This window comes from Egretta garzetta, unplaced genomic scaffold (genome assembly GCF_000687185.1).
Source record: "Egretta garzetta isolate BGI_Z169 unplaced genomic scaffold, ASM68718v1 scaffold287, whole genome shotgun sequence".
NCBI lineage: Eukaryota > Metazoa > Chordata > Aves > Pelecaniformes > Ardeidae > Egretta > Egretta garzetta.
This window is the reverse complement of record NW_009260435.1, coordinates 41,688-46,866: the sequence shown is the minus strand read 5'-3', so window position 1 is coordinate 46,866 and position 5,179 is coordinate 41,688.

The following is a 5,179-nucleotide window of genomic DNA, read 5'->3' as shown; positions in this document are numbered from 1 at the left end:
GTAGGGAAAAGGCTGGTGCATGGATGAGTGGATGGGAGAGGAGTTCCCCTGGCTCTGCTGAGCAGCCTCGAAGGGAGCAGTCTCCCAAAAGAGTGGGGGAGATGGATGAAAGCCTTGTATTCGGTAAACCAGGCACTTCATAGGTGATTAAGCTGGTTAAGCCTCCCAAGGTAATGTAGATACTGGAGCAGGGGAGAATCCATCCCTCTGTCACTTAGATGAGAATGAAGTAGTATTTTGGAGAGTTGCCTTGGATTGCTTGGACTAGTGTAGCCCTCTGCTCTGGGAATCGCTCTGCACCTTAAGGATCACCTTCAGACATCTTGTTTGGAGGCTTCTTGCCCGATGCATTAAACAGAGATGTTTGCATGCCTAAGGAGTTTCATCAGTATCTTGTATAGGATCTGGGGCTTGCTGATTTAAGCTTGCTTTTGTTGGGTGTCTCGTAATGCTGTTGAATGCCTGGCCTGTTCTGAGGAAACGGGCTTGCTGGAGAGGCGATGAGGCCATAGGTGCTGTGCAAGTGGTTTGTGGGCCTCTGTAGTTCTCAACTTCTGTGTTCTCCTCTTTCTCCAAATCCTCCTCTTGAGATAAGTGTTTGCAAGAGAAAATGTGCTTAAATAATGACCCTCTGCTCAATGTGTACTTAAGGTCTTGGGTAACTGCTTTGGAAGGTGCATCTGAAAACTGTTGTCTTATTTTTTTTCCTCTTCCTCTGTTTCAGAACAGTTCTACTGGATTTGCTGGGACATGTTCTGCCAGTCTTACATGGTGTCTTTACTCTGTCTTCTCAGGGAGGCTGCTCTAGCAGGGATGATGCTTTGGCCCTGCAGAGTGTCTGGCATGCCACCTGTGTGCGTGGGCTGTTAAGGGTATGGCAGCAGCTCTGAAGACCCGAGAACCTGCCAGTTTGTGCTGCAGGAGAGGACTCGTGATGTTTACCTAGGGTCGTGAGCAAGGCTGCGAGGCAAACCTGGCAGTCTGGCGAAGGATGGAGTACAATGAGGCACATTCACGTACTGGGACGGCTTCAGAGGGTGAAGCCTAGCTGTGTCCGAGATTTCTCTGTGGTCCGGAGGTGACGAGACTTGAAGTGAGTCCCACCCCTGCACGTATCTCTGGTGACTGGGTAAAAGGTGTCTCCCTGGTCCTTGCAGTAGCATGGACTGATTGCAAGGACGAGGGACATCTGCTCTTAGAATACTTTTTTTATTCGCACCTAAACTGAGCCTTTGCTTGCCTAGAAAGGGCAGCTGGCTTACTGCACCTGGGGCAAGCCCTGCTGGGGGGCAGAAAGAGGAGCAGGATTTCGGAGAATTTAAATCTCCTCTTGTGGCTGCTGTAGCCCATAGTCACTGCCAGTAGGCGTCACGGGAGATACCTTGAGACTGTGGCAGCCCTGATATCCCCGACTGTGTTACGAGTAAATTTACCAATAGCAATTTTTAAAAAAATTTTTTACCAGCGGGAGGAAAATCTGTGGTCCCTGTTACTGCTCTGAGGTAGGAAAGGATCCCATGGGGAAAGCAGTAGGTTGAGTAGAGAGGACATTGAAAGAGAGTAGCTTCAGATTTCCACTTCTGAAAGTGTATTTGGGGCTAGGGTTCCCTTCCTAAGCCTGATAGGTCTTGGCTTGCCTCCTGCTTGGCACAAGAAGGTGATTCTTCCTCTGCTACCGCAGGCTTTCTCTTCTTGTCCTGTGCCACCTTGCAGACTCCTGCCTCTCTTGCTGGTGGTGGTGGTCCTCTCCTGGAGGTGGCTGTAGCCTTTTGGCCTTGGGTTTTGTCAGAGATGATCGGCATTCATGTGTCCAGTGAGGAGCCAAATGGCAGTGGGTGCTGCTGTTTTTAAATGTGGGGAGCTAGCTGTCAGCGGCAGGGTAGGGCATGCTTCTGCCACCACTTGTGTGCATGTAGCTCTTCTCAAACTGTGCCTGGCACAGGTAAACCGAAGAGGTAAACATGTAGCTGCTGCTTTAGGTGTCATCGTTGGGGAGGGGGGTATTTGAGTAGGCTCTCTCTTTTAGCTTATGGAATCATGGAATCATTGAGGTTGGAAAAGCCCTTTAAGATCACCAAGCCCAACCGTTACCCTAACTCTGCCATCCCACCACTAAACCCTGGCCCTAAGCACCTCGTCTGCCCGGCTTTTAAATACGGGACTCGACCCTGGCCCTGGGCAGCCCCTTCCAGTCCCTGACAGCCCTTGCGGGGAAGGAATTTTTCCCAATGTCCAACCTAAACCTGCCCTGGCACAACTTGAGGCCGTTTCCCCTCGTCCCATCACCCGTTCCCTGGGAGCAGAGCCCGATCCCCCCCAGCTCCCCCTTCCTCTCAGGCAGTTGTAGGGAGCGATAAGGTCTCCCCTCAGCCTCCTCTTCTCCAGGCTCAACACCTCCAGGGCCCCCAGGCGCTCCCCAGCAGCCTGGGGCTCCACACCCCTCCCCACCTTCCTTGCCCCTCTCTGGACACACTCCAGTCCCTCTGTCCTTCTGGGAGTGAGGGGCTCCACTATTAACGGTTGGGGCTGCAGTTGTTCTACAACAGCCACATGCATCCAGCCTGAGGACATCTTGTGTTACCAAGGAAAATACCAGTGGAATCTGCCTGTTAGTCCGTAGCACTTGAATTACCGAGAGCTTGTGTTTGTTCAGTGTCTTTTGTGCTTCGCATTAATTGACCCTGTTTATCTCTGACAGTGTTTTAACTGCCAGAAGTGCACAAACTGTGCCCATCCTTGCACGTTTCACTAGCTGTTCTTGACTGGGCCATGGGGCTAGGTAGGATGCTTCCAAAAATACAGTTGTTTTTTATGCTGGTGAGGTAACTGGTTTGTTTTATGGTGATTTGAGGCTAAGAGGATGGGAGGGCATGTGCTTTGTCTGAGCGCAGCTTCTCTTCAATAAAGCCATCCTTTCTTCCCAAGGCGCTTCAGCTAGGTCAGAAGATCAAGGGCCTGGCTCCCCATAGTGCTCAATGAAACAGTTCTGTGCATGCATGTGGTTAGAGTTGTGCCCAGGTTGAGGACCTGCACCCTTGCCGGAGAGATGCATGTGAGGAAGGGGAGGGCATTCCCCTACAGGGATGTCCTGGGTTGCTAAAAGCATCATGAGGAACTATAATGCTTTTCAAGTTCCTGCCAATTTTTCGCTCAAATACCGTGAAATCGTGGATTGTCTTCCTGCAATTTGTTTGTTTTCATGGACAATACTTGCGTTGGTGAAACCACTTGAAGTGCTTGAGCTCCACAGAGAGACTGCAAGGCTTATTGGCGGGCTTGGGCTGAGAGCCACAGGCAGATCAGCAGTGTGGTTTACAATAACAGACTTTCACAGGCACTGGACTCGGCTGGGATAAGTGAATGACCCTAGTCTGTCAAATTTTAGAGATTTGAAGGGACCACATCCCATTTATTTGGAAGTTCTCAGGCTGTCTTTCTGGTGCTACAAGGTGTTAACTGGTGGTACCAATGTGAGTCCTGTTCTTAGCTGCTCCAAGGAGGCAGGATGGTTTGGTAAGTACAACAGACTGATCTCCAGTCTGTGCACTGTCCATGCACGAGTGATCCAAGATGATGATGGTGTCCAAACCATGCCCAAATGATCCAAGATATTGATGGTGTCCAAATCATGCCCATGGAGACTCCAGTGTGTGGAGTGGCCTTTGGTGTTCTGGAAGTTGCTCTGATAGTGGTGGCTAAAACGTTGCTCCTCATTTTAATTGCACACATGTAGCTGCAGCTCGCTGTATTCCTGCGTTTCGTTTCCTCCTTGCTGCTATTAATTTTTTAGGATGCTTCTCGGAGCTTGCTACCTTCAGTAAAAGCTGTGACCCTTCTGCCTCACATTTCCTTTATTTTTGTTATCTTTCCTAATGCGAGTCCTGCTTCTCACCTTAGGTGGTTCTCTCCAGCCCCAGGAGAAGTCGGTGTGTGTCCCCTTATCGCCGCCTCCATTGTTTGCTTGCAGCATGCCTTAGTCTGCCCCTCTCTCCTCTAGCTGGATCCAGCAGCGTGCCCCTGGCCTCCCTCCACTCCTTTCTACCCATTGCTTCTTTCTGCTGTCACATTGCGTTTTGGAGATTGTCAGTCGAGCCTACAGAAGGACAACTCCTCCGAACACAGTAGGAAAACCTGCGAGTAGGTCCTGTCCAGGAGTCTGAGCTCCTGGAAAACCCAGAAAGGGATGGGAAATCCAAACTTGCTTATCAAGACACAGAGGTGACATGAAGAGAAGGGTTTCTGGTCTGGAACATGAGTGCAAGCTTCAGAAGCGGATGGACACTGGCACCTGGGTTCACTTATCCCAGCCTCGAGGTGTTGGATGCTCTTGCATTCTTCCTTAAGTGCTGTTTGCAGTGCTGGTGTTCTGTGCCGAACGAAAGTGAGCATTTAAAGAACCAAGTGGATGGTTAATCCGTAGATTAAACCTGATGAAAACTAAGAGCTGGTTTGGTTTTGTGGCCCTGATACCTGTTGAGCTGAATTCACAAACTCGCTTTCTGTCCTGGATGCTGGGTACATCTGTGACACCCAATACAATTTTGCCTTTTGCATGATGCCTTAAGGAACGCTTGCAGCTTAGGTGCTGTGTGGGTGGCATGTGGGGTTTGGACTTGAAAATTAATGTTTGTGTTTGTTTATTCAGGGAGAAATAAAACCAGTTCTGCTGTCAGCGGGACCCAGGTTCTGGCAGAAAGGAGCAGCCGGGAAGGATCTGCCCAGAGGATGCCTCGGCAGCCAAGCGCGAGCCGGCTGCAGAAAGCGGGAGCGTCTGGAAAGAACAGTGGAGGAGGCAATAGTACCTAAGCGAGTCCTGGGTACTGGTGTATCTTGACGATTGACAATGTGTATAAACCCTGCTTGTTAAAACTGCTTGTGCTGTGCATGTTAACCTGACAAACATGATTTGTAATACATGGAACAGAGCTGTTGTTCCTTATTTCCAAAGCTTCCTTTGGCAATGCAGGCTGCTGGGGGTTACCTGAGGGCAGCTGGGGCAAAGAAAGAGTGGGGAAGCCTCGAGGAGCCTGCAGCAGTGCTCAGGTTGTCCCAAAAAAGTGACAACTCCTCTCACAAGCCGGTGCTTCTTGCTGCCTCACTCCCTAAGCCCCGTCTTGTTGCGTTCGTGCTAGTTGCAGCAGCGGGAAGCCTGGCTGGCTGAGGTATGAGGTGTATAGAC